Source organism: Myotis brandtii, unplaced genomic scaffold (assembly GCF_000412655.1).
Source record: "Myotis brandtii unplaced genomic scaffold, ASM41265v1 scaffold349, whole genome shotgun sequence".
NCBI lineage: Eukaryota > Metazoa > Chordata > Mammalia > Chiroptera > Vespertilionidae > Myotis > Myotis brandtii.
The window spans coordinates 975,780-997,287 of record NW_005363427.1 but is presented as its reverse complement, the minus strand read 5'-3'; the positions used below and the strand labels follow the sequence as shown (position 1 = coordinate 997,287).

The 21,508-nt window shown below is 39.9% G+C and overlaps 1 long non-coding RNA gene across 3 annotated transcripts in view; it reads left to right on the top strand.

Moving 5' to 3' along the window:
• LOC102239002 overlaps positions 1-21,508 on the top strand; it is a 90,285-nt gene that overhangs the window by 45,908 nt on the left and 22,869 nt on the right. The gene's annotated exons all lie outside the window — the stretch shown is intronic.

The following is a 21,508-nucleotide window of genomic DNA, read 5'->3' as shown; positions in this document are numbered from 1 at the left end:
GCTCTATGCTTCATACAGAATTGTATACTATTTTTTTTGCATTCGATTAAACTTTTTACTGCCAACACTATTACAGATGTCCCCCATTCCGCTCCTTTACCCACTGCCACCCAGCCCCCGCCCCCTCCCCTCTGGCCATCATCACACTTGTCTGTGTCCATGGGCTATGCATATATGTTCTTTGGCTAATCTCTTCACCTTCTTTTATCCAGTCCCCCTCTCCCCACTCTGTATTTTTTGTTGATATAGTTAAGAGCCTGACTTCCTATTATAATAGAATGATCAGTTCCTGGGCTACAGACTTGAGTATGGTTTATTAAACTCTCCCATGTAGTAATTTGCCATCTGCAACATAATGACCATTTTCACCTCAAGTCTCAGATTTCATGATTGCGTTTATCCCTTGAAAGTGTAGGGGGAAATCAGAGACACTTTAAGTGCTTCCACCATGAGAGTGCCAGTTGTGGGGGAAACATCTCCCAAAAGAATAACTTGTCAATTTTCCCAGAATTTTCCCCATTGAAAGTGGTATACTTGTCAGATTCTGAGATAAAATGAGAAGTTTTATCTGTTCAAGTTCCATCATGTCCTTTTGAAACATAGAATCCTAGATGCATTCATTTCCTGGTCTTCAGAACTACCTGGTCTACTCAGCAGAGAGTTCCTGCTGTGTGAAGTATGTCATTTTGGTTGCTGGAGCCTTTTTCAGGCCTTTGTGGCTCCAGGGCTACCTCCCCTGCAGTCTGTCGGTCATACTTGGCTGGATTCACCTCACAATGGCTCTTTTATCCTGGTCCAACAAAGCAAAGTGCCCATGGGTAGAATCATGACTTTAAGTGCCCATCTTTTTTCTAGTTCTCAGTATCCTAATGTGACATTTTCCTCCATGTACCTATCTAAGATTGTGCTTCAGATGTAAGACAAAAGCACTGTCTAGGTTGCAGACTTACCATGAAATTTCACTTAATCACTGAAAGATCACATATGATAATGCATCAACTTTCCAAGGTGAAACTTTCCCATTGAAATCACTATGAATGTGGTGCTACTGGTGGTGGATTATATCTTGAAGATATTTTTAAGGCAACGTATTAACATTTCTCATTTATCCTTAGTAACTTAACACTCATCTCCATTTTAGTTATTTGTGTAATTATTTAATGTCTATATTTCCCACTGAAGTCCAAATGACACGACGACAGAAACGGTCATCACATTACCTCACATATATAGCAGCTGTCCAATCAATACTTGTTTTATGTGTATGTGTAATGTAGAGAGAGCACTGTGCTGGGACCCAGGAAACTGGGCTCCAGTTCCATTTTCGCCTCAGCAAGGTATACGCCCTTGGGCCAGTCACTTCCCACATCTAGACCACAGTCTCCTCATCTGTGAAATGAGGGCATGGGCAGGGAGATTCATAAGGTCGCTTTCAGCTTTATGAGTCTCCGTTTGTGTCTGACTAAATGGAGGAAGAATTGTAGCCAGTGAGTTGAATGCCACAACTTTGTTTCCAAACGCAGGCTGACTCCATCGAAGTGCCCTTAGGCTGGGAATGGCTGGCCCCTTGCCTTTCCAAAGAGATCTATGCCAGAACCCGAGTCACCTCCCTTGGGACATCTGAGGGCAGTATTTTCCAATTTTTTCTGTAGCAGCTGAATTCTCTTCAAAATAATAAAAGAATTTAAAAGACTGCTCATTACGTGTGGGCAGAAGCCATGTCAGCACTTAACCTATGCCTGAATATTTGCTGCGTGTAAATGGATAAATCCCAGAAAGGAGTTCAGAGGGCAGTTGCTTTGTTGGGAGTGGGGTGGAGACCCTGTGGCCTTCTCTGGCCAGCTTTACACTAAAACCTCATCAATTCTTTCACTTTAACCTAGCTACTGCTATATTTCAAGTGAGGTTTTGTTAACATGTAGTTGCTTCATATTTTTATCCATTCTCATAGTCTCTATCTTCTAATTTACATGTTTAGACAATTTGAGTTTAATGTCATTATTTATTACGTTATGCTGAGATTTGTGCCTATAATTTTTTATTGTTTTCTGTTTATTCTATTTTCATTTCTCTGTTTCCTGTATTCAGCCTTCTTTTGAACTATTTGAATATTTCTTAGCACTTTATTTTGATTGGTCTCTTGTATATCTCTTTGTATCTTTTTTTCCTTTTTAGTGCTTGCTCTGGGGATTGCAATATACATACTTCACTGACAATTTAGAATCAACATTTTACCACGTTTAGTGGACTATAGAAACCTTACCACCATATAGGTATTTTTGTCCTCCCTTCTTTTTTTACTTTTATCTGTTATATTTGCATACATTGAAAACCCCATAGAAAATGTTAGAATTTTTGCTTTCAACAAAGAACTCAAGAGGAGTATAGTGTTTTATATTTGCCCAGATATCTACCATTTTCTTTGCTCTTTCTTCATTCTTCCTGTTTTTGGGGGGCATCATTTCCCTTTTGACTAAAGAGCCCTCTTTAGCTATAAACTTAGACAAAATCAGCTGCTAATGAATGATCTTAGTTTTCCTTCATATGAGGTTCCCTGAATTTCACTTTCATCTGGAAGGATATATTCACTGGACATAGAATTCTGTGTTGACATTTCTTTTCCACAAGTGCTTTAAAAATGATGTGCCACTTCTTTCTCTCCCCTGTCATATTTAGTGAGAAATCCATAGCCTTATAGATAATATGCCATTTTTCTCTCAGTTCTTTCAAGATTGTTTTCTTTGTCTCTTGTTTTTAGCACATTTTTCTTTGAGATTATTCTAGATGTGGTCCACTCTGCTGTTTGAATTGATAGATTTATGTCTCCGAAGTTTTCAGCTATTATTTTGTTAAAGTATGCACTCTTTCTCCTGCCTTTCTGGGACTTCCATGACACAAATGGCAAACCTTTCGTTATTGTCCTCTAAATTCCTGGGGCTCTGTTGTTGTTTTTTAAAATTGTCTTTTCCAGTTCAGATTAGCTAATTTTTATAAGGATTTATCTACAAGTTCACTAACTTTTATCTCCATGCTGCATTGAGCCCATCCAGTGAGTTCTTATTTCAGGTCTTTTATTTTTCAGTTCTAAATTTTCCAACAGTCTACTTCATAGCTTTTATATCTTTGCCCAGACTTTCTATTATTCCACGGGTTTCAAGATTACTCGTGATTGGTTGCTGGTGCATTGCAATAGCTGCTTTAAGGTCTTTGTCAGATAGTTCTAACATCTGTGTCATTTCAGCATTGGTATCTGTTCATTGGGTTTAATCCAGGACATCTTGAATATTATATTATGGATCTTGTTTAAATCCCATAAAGGATGTTGGTATTTGTTTTCGCAAGCTGTCGACTTGGTTAGGTTCAGAGAGCAAGCTCGAATCCACCTTCTGTGAGCTGTAGTCCCGATGTCAATTCAGTTTGCCAAACCCTGGCAGTGCTATTTGCACATGTCTGGTTTGTGCATCCCCCAGTGACCAGTCCGGGACATAGCAATTCAGTTTTCAAAGTATTCTGTACTATGTTTAGGATGAGATCCACACATGCACAGCTTGTGAGTGAGCCTGGGAGTCCATAAGCATTTTATGGGGGTCTCTCTCCCAAGCTTCCTCTTATCCATAATCTCTAATACTTTCCAATTCTGTGGGGCTTTTCTATTTTGGTCATTTAGCCAGAAAGCTTGGGTTTTCATTACTCTGTTCTGCCCACGTCCCTGGGGCCAAGCAACTGGAGGACAGAAACCAAAAATGGTGGGGTTTGACCCCAACCTCTTGGAACCACAGCTCCACTGAACCCAGAGAAAGGTTCTCCTCCCTCAGAGTTTTGGTCCTGCCGGCTGCCATCTCCCCTTGGTGAGCTGCAGCCCGAGAGAATAAAAAGAATGGGGGAAAGTGGGGGTTTCCCCAACTTTCCAAGCATTAGGAGTTGACTTTCCTGCTCCCTGAGCCAGAGCTACAGGGCATCCACTGTCTGCGTGTCTCTCTCTCTCTCTCTCTCTCTCTCTCTCTCTCTCCATCCAGTGCCTGTTTACAATGTGAGTTCAGTCTTGGCATATTGGAGGAAAAGTAATGGTAAACTCATTTCCAGTTTGGTGTTACTTCAATTCTAGTCTTTCCTAATTTGCCTGCTTTTATTTACTTTTTTAGAATCTTCAATTAGATGCTCAGGCGGTCTCTCCAAGTTTTATAGTTTGGTTCACTGAGAAAGACAGGATGCAGAGTGCTCACACTATCTTAGACAGAACTCTAACTTCTGTGTCTGATTTTGAATATGTAGAATACTATGAGTCTAGACAATGGATGCATTAACCCTTCTCTTAGTGTTAGTCTACCCAACTTTCTGTCTTCCCTTGAAACACCATCCTTAGGACCTGCATGCACACTTTAGGAGGAAAGTGAGATTAATAGTGACAATCAATAGAGTTATAGCCATCATCTAATGAAACAAAAATTGCTTGTTACTTGATTCTACAACTAAAACTAAATGGGAAGTATTTTTTTTATCATTAACCTATTAAAATGATAGTTTCCCCAAAGAGTTATATATACAAGTCAAAGATTTCTGAAATCTTTTTAATTCAACTAAAAAAGGACCATGAAGATAATGCTTATGTAAATCTGAATCCAAAGAGCACCCTTTCTACTATGTGGAGTACTTCTTTAAGAGAGCTTTGTTGTACAAATCTGTCAGTGCCCTATTTTAGATTCTAAATGTTGTATGTGCTTATAATTCCTGGAGAGGTGATTATTGTGCTAATAGTTGAAATAATTTCGTTAAATTCAGAGAACAAGCTTCTATGAAAATCTGAATTAAAATTGTAAATACCTTCCTTATTAGCTAAATGGTTAAAGGTGTGACCAGGGTGGTGAAGGATATTCAAAGACCTGTTGTTCAGGAGGGTGGGGAGCAGGAAGCTCTGTTGATGTTAGAGGAGAATGGAATGTTTTAGGGAGTTGGGGTTTGTCATTTCCAGGAGCAGAACAGGCCGCTCAGTGGGAAGGTCTGGCTCCAGCCTGAGCCCACTCACAGGATGTCAGGGGGAAGTGTGACTAAGGTCATGGCCACACCACGTGGTGGGCCAGCCGGAGCCAGAGCAGGGGCTGCTGTGGCCACACATCCTGAGTTTCCATGGTCTAATGCAGTGGGCTTGAAAGAAAGGGTGGATGCAGGATGCTGGCTGGCGTTTGGAGTGCGTGGGCTGTATGTCTTAAGTGACAGTGGGTGGATATTACAGCATTTCATCTGCTTTTCCTTTGACACCTTTTAAAGATACAATCCATGGTTTTTAAGAGTTTATGCCTGTGTTTGCTAGAGGGATCTTAAACCCTTTACTATTCCTAGGAGCACAAGGAAAATTGAGTACCATTTACCCACAAAATGGAAGTTTAAAATTAGGTCAAGAATTTTAAATGCTACTCATATTAAGCAGTTTAGAGTGTAATTTTGAAATCCTTGTGTAATTTTAATACCTTTCCACATCTGAAAAGGATACATATATTTCTCTTAACTCTTCTTCAGAGAAGTGCTGTTCAAGATGTTTAACAGATTGGGTTTCAGAATTTCAGCAGCTTTATGGTGTTGTCATCCAGTTTGACAGATTAAATGTGCACTTAGAGGAAATGAAATATATTTTTAATTGCTGGAATGTATTGTACCTAAGGAACATGGGAGAGTATGTTGTCAGGTTTCAGCTGTGATTAATATTTTGCTGATGATTTCTCAACTACTTGGCATGCTTAAACCCTGCCTGTACTTGAACGATGTCTAGTATTTCCTAGTTGTAAAAAGTTAAGGAGTCTCAGAAAACTGATGTAAATTCTTATCCTTAGTCCATTAGGATTTGAAGTCTCATGTCAAATTTTAATTTCTTAATTTAGAAAACATTATTAAAAGTATAAAGTAAAACTTGAATTATTGGGGATCACTTTGTAAATTATATAATTGTCTAACCACATGCTGTATACCTGAAACATATATATATATATATGATGCACACTGACCACCAGGGGGCAGATGCTCAACACAAGAGCTGCCGAGCTGCAGTGACTTGGCAGCAGCGGTTCTCAGGTGATACACCCCAAAACCAGAGAGGAGGGAGCCCGATTCCTGCGATTACACCTTCAGCCATGGGTTATGTTGTTGCTGGGGCACTGTTGCCCCGAATTTAGTTTACTGCACACTTGCATTTGCATTCCACAACCTGTACAACAGCAACTTTGCAGAGTGCCCTCTCACACTCCAGGACCCCTCGGGGGATGTCGGAGAGCCGGTTTCGGCCTGATCCCCACAGGCCAGGCCGAGGGCCCCCACCTGCTGGAGGGACTCCACTCACTCCACAGACGCTGGGCAGGGACTGCGGGAGGTTGGCTCCAGGGTGTGTCAGGCCCGTCTTGCCCAGTCCCGTCCCACCAGCCACCTTCTAATTAATTTCCTTTCAATGTGCACGAATCCATATACTGGGTCACTAGTATAAAATAATATTGAATGTCAACTGTAATTGAAAATTTTAGTAATCTTTTCCGTCCCCCCACAAATTACTAAAAATACTTTAAGGAATGAGGAAAGGGATTTTCTTTAGAGACTAGGTAGTTGGGATTCAAATTATATGAATTCAAGTATCGTTATAGAAACTTGGGTGGGATGCCCTAAGTACCGTGGGCTGTTACTGTTAGATATCATTGTTGAAGGTGCTGTGTTTTTAAGACCATACCTCCTGGCAAGAATTCATTGAAGTGTAAAAAACATTTCCTTTAAAGATCTAAGCAAGTATTTATTTAATTCCGGTGTTCTTCCTAAAAGTTAATACTTGCATTGCTCTTAGAGAGAGAAAAGATAGAAGAAATCACAAGTTTTAGTTGTATTATTTTGAATGCAATGTCATATTCAAAGTATGTGAGCTTACCTTTAAAATAAGGTATCTGACATGATAGGTATCAGCCTGAAAAGCTATAGATTCCTTAACAAAAAGGGAGAGTGGAACCAACATTTTTTTAGCACTTTTTATGTATCATCCCAGAGGCAAGTCACCAATTCCGCTTATGGTTTCTTTTAAATTTTTGAAACTGTTCACTGAAGAAAATTTATAGATTAGAACAAAATGCATAGGTTATATTGAGTTTGGCTTTTGTTGGGTGGGGGATGATAAGAAAAATAGGCTTGCCCTAACTGGTTTGGCTCAGTGGATAGAGCGTCAGCCTGCGGACTGAAGGGTCCCAGGTTCGATTCCGGTCAAGCGCATGTATCTTGGTTGCGGGCACATCCCTAGTGGGGGGTGTGCAGGAGGCAGCTGATCAATGTTTCTAACTCTCTATCCCTCTCCCTTCCTCTCTGTAAAAACATCAATAAAATATATTTTAAAAAAAAGAAAAATAGGCTACACACAGACGGGTGTGTTTGAGAACTTAAAACAGTGGTTCTGAAATGAGGATGACTTTGCCCACTGAGGGACATTTGGCAATGTCTGGAGCCCTCCCCCCCTTTTTTTCCTTTTGGTTGCCACCACTGGGAATTGGAGATGCTATTGTTTGCTAAATACCCTGCAATGCACAAGTCAGCCCCCCAACAGCAATGAATGATCTGGCCCCAATGTCAAAAGTGCTGGCGTCGAGCAACCATAACTTAAACGCAAAAGAAATGAAAACCAATGTCCTCCTTGCCTCACTGAGATGTATGGAAGAAACTTTAGCTGGATTCACCCATCATAGCACATAGCTACAGCGAACTATTATTTCTAGAGACTTCAAAGAGTAGAAACTATAACTTACTAACAACAATGATTTATTTGTGTTTTCCTGGGTCCATTATTTTAGGTTTTCACTTTCAGGATACACTATTTTCCTCAAGTCTGAATTTCTCACAGAGTAATTATGCCTTCTTCCACTTCTACTTGATTTCTCCATCATGGAGGTAATAATTAGCTAGCGACTATTCTGTGTGAAGCATTCCTTTGCCCAATGAATTGAGGGGCTGTTATTACATTGTCCATGAGGTTTAGATCCATCAAACAGTAGGGGGTGCTATAGTGTATGAACATTGTTTAGATTGTTATTAAGCATAAAAATCATAGCGTTCCAAAGTCGGAATGTAATACACTGTACGGATAAGGTTTTGTTAGCATCAAGTGGCATTAATATGTGGTTCTTATTAATAAACACTTAAGTTCTATCTTTAAATGTTTAGCTTGTGCCTGGAGACTCAGAGATTCAGTTGCAAGACTTCAGCAGTGTAGAGGTTCTGTGCTCCTATCTACCATTCAAATAGGTTCCCTTCTTCAGTGTTCCAAGTGGTCATAGATTTATAAAAGGTAATATACCCATAGTATTTGGCAAAATACATCATTCTTAGGACATTTTAGAGCACTTACCACTGTTTTCAATGTCAGAACATTAAAATCAATAAAGAGATGGAATGGAGCTGGGGCAAGGGTATAGAGCTGGAAAGCTGAGAAAGGTAAAATTGTGAAGAATGGAAAGAGTGTCGAATAAACCAACAGAGGTTCATTCTGTGTATAGGAAATATTTTTGAATTGAAAAATAAAATTAAACTATTTTTGAGCACTTAGCAGGCGTGAATTCTTTAGGCACTTGGGGATGCTGTAGAGAGAGAAGGGGGATGAGATTTAGCCAGAACTGAAAGGACAGATGGAGGAACAACAAATACAATAATCTGGGTTGCTGGTTTTATAAAATAAAACATTTGATCATAGTCCTGGGACGAGACCAGATGTCTGTTTCTGTTTTAATTAGGAAGTGTGCTTTAGTTACCTCAAAAAGAAATGGTCTTTGCTCTCTTAAAACTATATTTAAAAAGATACCACCACTATCTCCACCAAAAAAGATACATGGGTGGTGTAAGATAACATAAATTGATTCCTCTTCTCAATTATAGTCATTGAATTTCAATTTTAAAAATTAAGCTTTCCCCCATGTTACGTTTTAGATTACTGAGCATGGACATGCAGATTTTTGTTACTGTTGTTCGCTGAATATTAATCTTTCATTTGCTAGCAATTTAAATTCCACAGAAAAAAACATAACACTCTAACCATTAGAAATAGTATTTTAAAAATATATCTCTTGGCTGGAAAAGATTTACTATGTATTATATTGCTCACCTATTTTCCTAATGATCTTTTTAATTTCTTGTGGTGAGAGGATTTACTGAAAAAGGTGGGAAGTGATTTTCACTCAGGGTCTGTCTTTTTAATTTTGTTTCCCCTCAGTTTTAATCTCTCCAAAGAACCTTCTCCAATTTTGTAAACTTGGTCTAAATTATAATCTTATCTGCTTCTAACAGAGTGGCTTTGAATGAGGCAGCTGCCTTCTAATACCAATTTTATTAACTTTTAAAATGAGGGAGAAAAAAACAATGGAGTAGATAGATAAAACAATATTGGCAAAAATAATCTTTGAAGCCAGTTAAAGATATATGGAGTTCATTATACTATTCTGCCTACTTTTGTATATGCTTTTAAGAATTTTCATAATGCAAATATGTCAATTAATCAAGCAGAAATAGATCAAACTAAACCTTGTTCTAGGACTACCTTTCAGCATTCTTAAAGGGATGAGGAGGGCGATCTGAATATAACTAGAGGCCAAGTGCAAATATAAGCATAGTATGGGATCAGAACTTGTCTGAGGTGAGTGGCAGATAAAGGGAGTAAATGTGTTTAAGGATGGGTGCAGATAGAAATTCCTTAGCTGTGAATGCTGTCTTGACCAACCATAAACCCTCCAGTAAATGGGCCTTTCCAGTGAAAGCTGTCTTCTGCTTTTCTTCAGCCCCATTTTTTTCCTTTTCTCTAAAATTTGGCCCTGAATGGTATATCTTCATATGCTGTGTATGGCACCATCTCCCAAGTCTTGCAAGCTCTCAGCAAGATGATCAAAAATGTCTTCAGTCCTGGCAATCCAAGCAGCTGCACATTTCTGTGACATTTTTGTCTTTGCCCTGACACTCTGATTAAGTATCTCACTTCAGTGGTTGATTTTTGGAGCTCTGTCCTTATTACTATGTAGGGTTGTTTCATTTGGGTGTACAGGACTCCTTAGGTAGAACTTTCACCCTGTCCACCTTGGAACTCACTGATCCCTCAAACCTCACACTTGATTTTTAATTAAAAAAAAAGTCCAACCAGAGCTACTGAGAGCAAAGAGTTGAGATACATCTCAAAAACCCAGAAATCTGTTTTGATATAAGAGCTCCACAGATGTTGTACAAACACATCCCTTCTAGTTCTCTGGCATGGACCATGGCTCTGAAGGGCAGAGATGAGGAGCCCAGGACCTCTGTTCCTTGGAAGGAGGAGACAGATATAGTGACACCTGCCAGCCTGATATGGAACTGCACTTAACACTCACCATTTACTTTGTGATGTGATTTTTTTTTCCCTTGGTAAAACCCTGAGTGAAATCATGGATGTAGGAATGCATACTGGTCTGTAGATATAGTCTCTTTGGCTCACACAGTGCTATAAATGCTGCAGTGTTTCTTCCTCTTGAAATAATGGGAAATTTGGCTCACTGAGCCTACCTTTCCACAAGGTAAAATGCAGGGAATTGTGTGTGGGGGGCGGGGTGGGTTGGGGGTGTTGAGAAATGTCCGCCATGCTAAAGAGAGACACATGTTCTAACACTTGCCCTGACCTCCCACTCTTTTTATTTGATATTTTAGCCTTGGGGCATCTTGGTTAAATCATTCATCTTCATGTGCCTCCCTTTGTAGGGATTACCCTGTGGGATGAAGGGCCTTGGGTGAGAGCCAGGACTAGAAGCCAGGCTGGGATGAAAAGTGTATCTCACTGTTGGTGGACAATGCTCTTGAGCTACGCATCTTCATGCTTCATCCGGCCCTCCCAGGCCACAGCTGCACAGCACATGTTGCCTGTTCTTCAAGATTAGAATTAAAGTCAGAGAGGGGAACTCAAGGTGCCAGTTTTTTTTCTAATCCTTCCATCCACGAATCCTCTATTCTTGACAGTTGTGCTTTTTTTGTCCTCTAAGCACACCTGCGGCATTGTTCCTGCCTCCACATCTGTGTCTTTGCAGTTCTTCCTTCCTATTGAGCCCATTCCTACCTGCTCGGGGGTGATGCTTGGAAAGCACACCGCTCTGTCCTTCTCGAGTGTTCTGAAGGCTGAGTGCTGGCAGGGTTGGAGGCTGAGGACAGGCAGTAGAGAACAGAGCGTCTACCAGATCACTTGCTTTGATCTGTTTTATATATTGGGCTTTCTTGTAAATTTCCTTTGAAGAAAGCATTCCAAAGTTTAAGATATTGCCTGTTTTGTTCATGTAGAGCCTACATGTTGCCTTATTATTCATTATCCTTCCTAATCTTTGTACCTGGTTTTTACAATTGTGTCTTAAAATTTGGAGGGCGCTCTGACCGGTTTGGCTCAGTGGAGAGAGCGTCGGCCTGTGGACTGAAGGGTCCCAGGTTCGATTCCAGTCAAGGGCATGTACCTTGGTTGCGGGCACATCCCCAGTAGGGGGTGTGCAGGAGGCAGCTGATCGATGTTTCTCTCTCATCGATGTTTCTAACTCTCTATCCCTTTCCCTTCCTCTGTAAAAAAATCAATAAAATACATTAAAAAAAATAAAATAAAATAAAATTTGGAGGGCGTGGTCTGTCTTGTATGTCTCTACTGCCCCAAAGTCCATCCCGAGACTGCACATAAAGTAACATAAAAGTACTTTTTAGACAAGCAAATCAATATTTCATTTACTGATTGTCAGAGCACAGCATTTATAGGTAATACAAATTTAAATTTTAATACCCTGAGATTCTCCTTCTGATGGCATACCTAGTCCTTCCTCCTCTTACAGTGAGTACAGTTTTTGAAATGGAAGCTATCCATATAATTGTTTCTTTATCTCTCTCATCCATGGAGTTCTGTCTCTTTTAAGTCTGGGGCTAAAAGTAAGGGACAGGTGGTGACAGGCCAGGCTAGAACAACCCTGGGAGCCTCAAGCCACCTGATGTGGGGGAGGCAGGGAGGGATGGACACTTTGACAGCGTTCAGGGTGGAGACCACAGTCCTCTCAGAAATACCATGGGGAGTCCTGGACTCTCCCTCTAAGAAATACTGTACTTATCACCTGGCAGCTCTCATTGGGCAACTAAGTACTGTCAGGGGAGATCCCACACCCAAGGCAAGGTGGACGGGAGCCTTGATTAAGTTGTTAACCCCACACTTGCTGTTTATTTAACCTTCAGCAGCAATAAACTCATCTAGCTCCATTTCATCTAGTAAAGATGGGGGAGTCCTCAGAGCATCATTTCCTCATCGGTTGTAGATCTCCTCTGTGACTCAGCAGACAAAGCTTTATGCCAGCGTTCCTTTTAAGTTTCAGAAGAGGACACTAAACCTCAGAGAGCAAGCATACATACAGTCTATTGCAAGTCTTTGCCTTATCCTCAAATATGAATTTTCAATGTGTTATATGTCTGTTTTCCTATCAAAATAATGTTTACAATTATTTCTTCAAAGTACATTATTAATTGTCCTCAAATTTTGGAGCACAGTTGATACCCTCAAAATAAGTAATGTGTTGAGTCCCTGGTTTTGTGAATTCCCAGAGGGTCTTTATGCTACTTCAAGCTAATTTTTGGTGTGGTTAGTTTGAAATTCCAAGATTGTATATTATTGCATATAGCGGTTCACTTTACCCTCCTCGTAACCCATCAAATAGGTACTACTAATGACCTTCATTTTACAGACAACAGGCAGAGATGTTCAGCAATTTACCCACAGTTTACAGTTTGTAAGTTGTGGAGCTGATATTTGACCTGGGCACTCTGTCTCTGAAATCTGTGCTCTTAACCTTACTCTGCTGTCCACCTCTCTAGAGTAAACTAATTTAGGTAAACCAATTGGCTTCTTTGGTCATTGATGATAGTCTGAGAATTTTGGTGCTTCTTTTCCCAGCCACTACCTGACCCAGAGAAATTTTGGGATAAATTTTAATGTCATTTACAGGTTACTAATTTGTCCAGAGCTCAAGAAGCTCAATGGTTTGGCTTGATGTCATCAGTTGCCAATAACTTGGTCAGATAGACTCTTCTACCTGATGACCACCAGCTTGTCAACTGAGATATATGACAAAGGGAGTGCCTCTGACTAGGGTGATAAATGTCACTAGAGATATTCAACCTGAAGTTTGTCTTGGGATTCTAGGTGATCTATCTGCATAAGCCACGTAGTTGGGTGTTTCCAAACAATGTGACTAAGATATAATATTATAGTTGCTATAGTGGCTTTGAAGTATTATTTGGTATTGTTGCACTTTGCTTTGAGTTCATTGTGTTTGTTAGCTGTGTAAACAAAACGCAAACGCCATTTATTACTCACAGTTCTGTTTAATGCTTGTGGTTTAACGTTTGCCAGATATTTCAATATATAGCCACAGATCACTCTGGGTGACATCAACAACAAAGTTTTTCTGTCTCTTCCTTTCTTCTTTTTAATCTGTTTCTTTAGTTATTAAAAATTTGGATTGGGACTGATCGCTTACTATATCCAATGTGACAACAGAAACAACAAAAAGTCACAGAGGAGAATAAATGAATCCATGTCCAAAGAGAAGGTCTTGGACAGACATACTGTGTAAAATTTGACCTTCCACATATTCCTACCTCTGGCATACCTCCACTGGTGCTCATGGGGCTGTTTTCCTCTACTACCTCACCCATTATCTGTTTCTTGATCAAGGCTCCTGCAATTATCCATGTATTCCCCAGCATTGTCCATTTCTCCCACCCACATCCCCTTCCAGCTACTGTTCCATTTCTCTTTGAAAGTATTGTCTTTATTGCCTTGAATACCTCTCCTCACACTGCCCATTGTCTTCACTCCAGTTAGGCTTCATGTCCCTCTGTCTTCCCAAAATGACTCCTGTCAAGAGTGCCCAGGACCTCCACATTTCAAATCCAGTGATGAGTCCCCAGTTTCTACCTTAGTCATCCTGCCGGCAGGAGTGAATCCAATGGCTCCTGCGCTCTTCCTTGAAATTGTTCTCTTCACTTAGCTTTCTTGATGCCACACTTGGTGCTCTGCCTACCCGGAAGGTGGTGTTTGCCAGTCTCCTTTGCTGATTCCTCCTGGCATCACCCCAACCTGTTCATATTCAAGTACCTTGATCCTCCTACCACTTTTCCATCTGTCCACCCTCCCAAAGTAAAATTAATCTCCTGGCTTTAAATATCACTTAAACATTGATGATTTCATCTTGGAACTCTTGCTTAATTTCAGCTTCATCTCCGCTTGGATGTCTCATTGACATCTTAAACCTACCATGTCTAAAACCCAACTCTTCATTTGCCTCTGCATACCTTCCCAGCCCTGCCAAACCCAGCCTGCTCCATCTTGGGAAATGGCAGCTCCATTCTTGCAGTTGCCTGGCCAGAAACCCTGGAATCACTATTGACTCCTACAAATCCTATCTGTTCTTCTTTTCAAACATGTCCATAATCTGACCAGTACCTATTAGCTCCACTGATACCACCTAGGCCAGGCCACTGTCATCTAATCTGACTAGGTGCTCTGTTCTACCCTTGCCTCCAGGATTTATCCTTTTAGATTGTTCCAGTCGGCTGTAATCAAACCCTTCATGTGGTCTTCTATTTCTCTCAGGGTAAAGACCATATAGCCCTTGAAAGACAGTGGCTTAGGAAGTCCTGTGTGAACTACTCCATCCCATTCCTACCCAAGCTAATGAATGTCATCTTCTTTCTCCCTTGCCCATTCTGTTGGAGTGATTCTGTCCCCTTTACTGTCCCTGAAACTGACCAGGTATACTTCTATTTCATTGCTCCTCCACAAGATCTTTCCTCTGCCTTACTTCCTCAATTCTTGCCTAGCTCCATGGGATCCACTTCCTCCCTTCCTTCAGCACTTTGTTTCAAATGCCTACTTGATCAGAGAAGCCTTCCTTCACTGATCAATCTAAACAAAATAACAGCCACTCTACCCCCCCCCCATACACACACACACACACACACCACCTTTGTTTGCCTTCTGTATTCAGTCAGAGATCTCATCATCAGCTATCATATTTTGCATTTATTTGATTGTATGGCCTTCCCCTCTGGCCTAAGAAACTCTATGAGGTCAGAGTCTTTGTCTCTTGTTAATTGCTACATCTCCTGAACCTAGCATGGTACCTGAAAGTTAGTAATACTCAATAATTTTTTTTTTAATGAATGAGTGAATTATCTGGATGAAGTGGTCAGAAACAGGCTATAGGAAAAGAGAATTTCCTCAGGCTGCAATAAGACCTATAGCATCTTTGATATTTCATATATTGTAAGATGCCCCTCTACTCACCCTCCATATTTGGCCATTTATAAGATTGGGGTGCATAATAGAATGGATAGCCTTTCTCAATTGTCATTTATCGGTCAGTGGTCATGAAGCAGTTGCTGCTACCAATACATTGACATAGTTGGTCATAGCTGTTCTCATGGTCTGTTTAGTTGAATTGTATTGTTGGTTCTGCATATGGCTGAGGATATATGCCATTTGTTATGCTCTCAATAAGATTACATTTATTGAAATAAAATTTGATTTGCATTGAAACAAAATGTAATTGTACACAGAAAGAAAGGTGTGAGAACAGCAGGGAGTAAATCTGATATTAGTGAAGCAAATGTTCATTATCAGAGAAATGACTGAAATCCCATATTTTCTTACAAAGCAACAGCTAGGAACATACATATAGTTTAAGCTGTGTTATTTGTTGCTGAGATACATGCAGAAGGGCTTCCAGACACAAGCCAAGCAATGCAACTGAGGTCAGGAGAAACTGCCAAATCTCCTAGAACAAAGCAATGAGAAGCTAGTTTGACTGTCATCCAGGGCTGTCTTTAATGCATTATGTCATAGCTAATAGCAATGTTTGTTTCTTTCCTCGTGCTACATGAAAACATGAAGTGCCTCCAATCAATAACATTTCAGGTTGGATGAAACAGAGTGGGTCTCTTTTCTAAGTCGTAGAATTATAAAACTAATATATAAATCTTAATTTTATCATTCATAGTTATTAGTTTACATTTTAGTTTTTAAGATACCAAATGTTACTTTTCCATATGCATTAAACCAGGAGAAAGGTTTTGTCAGGTACTTGGGTTGTAGTTTCTTGATTTTCTACTGAATGTCTTTCTCCAGCATTAAGTAATAGAAAGCTAGCATTATTGGGATTAATTATCCAGAAATTAGTTTTGACTTTGGTTTATTATGATTAGTTTGTAGATAAAATTTTCAGACATCTGCAGGTTTTGTTTTTCAACTTTTTCTCTTGAAATAATTACAGGCACCAAAGAAGTTACAAAAATAGTATGGAGAGAGTTCGAGGATCCATCACCCAGCTTTCTCCCATGGTGACACCTCACATAACTATAGCTCAGCTGCAGTTTATAGTAGATCAAATTATACTTAGCATTTATTAATTATACATTTGAACATTCTATTTCTTTCCATGTAAAACATCAGAATGTAATCACCCTACCCTAACCCATATTTGGTATACTGGGGAGCAGAAAGAAACCTACCCAGAGTACACTCAAGGACTATTCAGAGGACTTGAACTCTGAGAATTGATAAGACCTATTTTTCAGTATCTTCTCCCACAATTACTATTTAGAACATTTTAAAAAAGAGAATGAACTAAAATATGTATTGAAATTTTCTTTACACCTCTAGCCTCTTGCAATAGACACAGGTGAGGGTGTGACAAAATTGGGTTTGGCAATATTATTTCTACTACAAAAGAAACTAGAGATTCTAAATAGGGAGTGTAGTGACTTGAAAGGTAGAAAGTTAAATACAAGTTAATGCCATTAACTTGGCTGAGGTTGCATGGCAAGGAACTTGTGGGCTCAGGGTAGAGAAATCCAAGTCACTTAGTCTGAAAACAGATCTGGCTCATTTTATATAAACTCGATATTGATATATCTGTAGATTATGTAAATATATCTTGACTAAAATCACCAAAATATTAATGGTATATAGGCAGATTTGGAAATAGTTAAACCTGGGATACAAATTGTCATCCCTAAAAAACTTGTCATCACAGATTACAATTTCCAAATTGTGGAACACATAGACATGGAAAAATTAAAAGCTTTTGCTTATTCAGAGTGCTCTTGAAATAATTTATCTGGAGTCCCCTATAAAGATTGTTGTAGCATGCAAAAAAACAAGTAAAACACCATCCCCCCCAAAAAAACGAATTTTGGAAAACCTAACAGTGTGTTAAGACACTATTGTCCTTGAGCTCTTGTGTGTGGAATATTCTGTAAGGGTACTAAGTTCATTGCTAGCGTCTGTCTATCTACAGAACATCCATACCCATGTTTAAAAGGAAAAACACCACAGGTAGATAACAAAAGAACAAAAGGGACCATGCATTTTAGCTTGTTGGTGCAGTAAAAAATGTAAATGTGTCACTAGAGCTCAAAATATGCCCTCTTGACTTCCTAATGCACAGACTTGTCTGGGAGTAGAAAATATTTGGTCGACCTAGCCTTTCTCTTTAGATAGCCAGTTTCTCCCCCATGGTAATATTTATATTCCACAAAATACTAAATAGATTGGGTTAAAAAAATATGGCAGAAAAGGAAGTGCCTTTATATAAGTTGGTTAGATATGTGCCCTGCCTACAAATAACTGAGCTATGTCCTTGTTCTCTATGTAAGTTCCAAAATAATGATTTTATGTTTTGATCCATCTCTTTCTTAGGATTACTCCTAATAAATTCTCAAATTGATGAGGATTAATTTATTTCAGTATAAAGTAGTTCGAAAGTTTTTATTGTCACTGAAAACTATTCTGAAAGGAATGCCCACTTTCCCCTGAAGGCTTGTTGGAATGCCTTTGAGAGATTAAACTCATTTCTGAGCAATTGTTTTCAGAAACTCAGTATTTTGTTTCCAGAGCTCATGGCTGGATAGTTTGTAACCTGGTCTCTACCCCATATGTGCCATGTGGTTTTCACACTTATCTCCAAAGGCCAAAGATTATCTCACAGAAGCTCCAAAATGATTCCTGTTTCTGAAATTTATGTGTAAAAGGAAATTTTTAAAGGAAAGAGGGTGAGAATCAAGTTCAAACTTAAGAATTTTTGTAAAGGATTATATTGATGAACAAAAGCTCTCTGGCATTTTTTGGCAGACATGTAAGAAAAGGCAGTGATTGTAATTAATTTTTAGTAAGTGCCGCATATTTGATAATTGCTCTGATTCATGCTATTATATTCCTCTTCCTTCACCCACAGCAAAACAAGCTTAATTTGATTCATGCCCTTAGGAAGAAAAAAAAAAAGGCTAAGATTACTCACATGGCTATGATTCAGCTCTTGGCTCCCACCACCTCCTCTTCCTCCTCCTCCCTTTCTCCCACCCTGCCCACTCCCAGATTCACTCCCACCCAGTTGCCATCAAAAAAACTGAGTCAGTTCGTTCTTTAAAATGGGTGGGGAAAGAAGACAACTAATAAAACTTCTCTGAGGGCAGTATACTCCTTAGATCTGAAATCACTGCAGGAAGACGGGTAAAGTGGCTGCTTATATAACATGAAAAGGCTGGAACAGAGGCAAGGTCTCATAAAAGCAATGTTCAGATTGTCTTATGTAAGTCTAGACACAGTTTGTGTGTATGTCTATAGAGGCATACATATGGCTGCATAGTTATGTTTCTATGAAAATTTTCTAATATTGGGAATCTCACATATACTGTAGACAAAACTAATCATCTGATCTCAAAGTAAGATACCTTGTTTTAATAAAACAATGAATCTAGCAGCTATCCAAATAGTTTTGGTCATTGTAAAACATACATGATTAGTCACTTTGTCAGTCCTCGAGTGAACAAGGTTCTCCCCAGCCCGAGGAGTTGCAAGATTGGTTTTGAGGGAGGCAGCTGACCCTTCGTGAGCCAATGGTGGTGGCAGACATTACTGTGGCAGTGATTTCTGTTCCTTCCTTGTATTTTCTCATTCCCATTCTTCAGATTAAACAAAAGCCTTGATGAAATAAAATGACTTTCCCAAGTCCCTCCCAGAGCCAGTATTGGAACCCAGGCTGTCTGTCTGCATCGTTACCTGTAGTTCTGGTTTATGAGAACTTGACACAGTTGGATCATGTGGAGATTGCCTGGGGACAGGAGTGGTGACTGGGAGGAAGCTTTATGGGGGGGGGGGGGTGCGTTCCAGTAAAACCCTAAAGGGAATCTTTCGGTAAAGTGAATAGTCAACTCCCGATTTAGCTGTTTTTCACTGTCTCGGAGTATATACCTTTTCTCTGTCCTCTTCTACCAATTTGAAAATTAGGTATTTGAGCATTTTTTATATGTTAAATAACAAAATTAATTACACATTAAGGTATCATCCAAGCAGTTGCTGACTTTGCTCAAGGTTAAAGGAAGTATGCTGAAAAGAGACAACTGCAGTTAAACTGCTCAAATCGAGCCTTCCAGATTTCTTGTGTGGGGACTTGTACTTCTTCTTACTGCATTCTTCCTGTCTGTTTAATACCTGGGAACCATTTATTCCATGTAATGCCACCCCCATCTTGGTAGTAAACTTTTAACTGAAGAGGAAGCCTTTTAGGCATGTCAACTTATTTAATTTGAACCTTCACAGATGACATTATGATGGTTTTCAAGTTTTTATGTTGCTGCTTTTAGGCAAGTTGGAATTAAAGGACTGTACAGATGTGTGTGTGTGTGTGTGTGTGTGTGTGTGATGTGGTTATATTTCATGTGTGCTAGCGTGTGAGTAGCTCCATTTAGAATGTGCATTGCAGTAAATGCAAAAGTGAAAGCTGCAACATGACTGTTATGTTCCCCACCACTTCCTGAAGAACCTGCCACATGAGCCCCAGACTTAGAGACTTAAACTGGGGTCTCAGGACAGAAAGAGTCCTCCATGGTAAAAAGTCTCCAGTAGACCTACACGTATACAATCTGTTACTGCTGTCATGTAAACTCAAATGTTTGGTTGCCTCGGTTGTAACGTTCTCAACAAATAATTCTGAAGCTTTCAATATTGGGGAATAGAACCCAAAACTTGCTCTACCTTCAAAGTAATCACTTGAACTTCCTCGTTTACATGATCCAGTTCTTTGAAACCATGTAGAAAGTGCATTCTGCTCCTAAAATGTCCAAGTTATAAAAGAAAAATGTGAGCTTGTCAGATTAACTACAATCCCCAGTCTAATAAAACTGAGTCACATCCAAATGGTCTGCACTTACACTACCCTCCCCTTCTAGGGAAAATGTGTCTGGGGGAGGCAGTCTGACTCATCACCTGGTTTGTTTGACATACGCTTCCTTCCATAAATTGGGAATGGCAAGCAGCACAGTGTTCTGGGCTTGTCTCAGGGAAGGAGCTGTTGCAGCCTTGCACAATCAAAATAGGGCCTTTAGGTTTAAAGGATGAAGCTGAGCCCATATTTTGCCTTGGGATGTTGGGGATAGGAAGAAACTGATAGACCCTAACAAAGAACGTTTGTAAGTACCATCTGGGGTGGGGTGGGATTGGGGGAGGGGGCTTGTGTCAGAGAAATGGTAGGGGTGTTCACAATTGAATTTTTCCTAGGACATAAGAAATATTTAAGAAATAAATTAATGGTGTTAAAATAAATAAGGGGGACTCATTTCCTTAACAAGAAGGAACTTGATGTGAACAGTCTAAAATGATTGCATGAAAAAGGGCGGGTGTAAGAGGTATATTATTTGGTATATTATATGGTATATTATTACCATACGAATTTGTCTTAACAATGTTTAATTTTCCCTGATTTACCCAACCATTTATGAAACGTTTTCATGGCAAACTCTGAATATCCTTTAGGGGTATTTTGAGAGAATGAGGAGAGAAGAGGTTCATGTGTCTCATACATTTTTCTTGCAATGGCTTTGCAGAGGCTTACCAGAGCTTTTAAAAATAATTGAGAATGTAAAATTGTCACAGAGACTGTAGAGGAAGGGTAAGGAGGAGTAGACTTATAGCTGAAGTGGCTTTGTAAACTCAGTCTCTGCTTTGGGATTGTTTTTTAATATGTGCCAGGCATTCCTCTGATTTCCATCCTGATTTGGTTGTGGCTATCTGTCTGTGTGAGGCTTGGGTGTTGCCTGTTTAAAAGCCGGAGTTGTCTCAGCCTGGGCGTTTTCTGTTTCGGCTTATGGCTTTTCCCCCCCTCTCTTTTCCTGAATGAGTGTCCTTTGTATAACCCCAGTAATTCAGAAATCCTGCAGTCAGAGGGACTGCCCTGTCATGTGACTTGGGTACTAGGTGCCGCCTGTGATTGGTCAGCAGCTAATTGGCGGGTCCCTATAAGAGGTCCCACTTCTGGAGTCAGGCCACTCTCCTGCCTGGGCTGCTACTCAATGGGCGCCAGAGGGTGGAGAGGGACGGGTGTCCAGTGATTCAGCCACATGTGATAGATGACCAAGTGACTGCTTGCTTGGAGTCCGTGCATCAGTGGAAGACACCCAACGGGTGGTGGCTGACTTG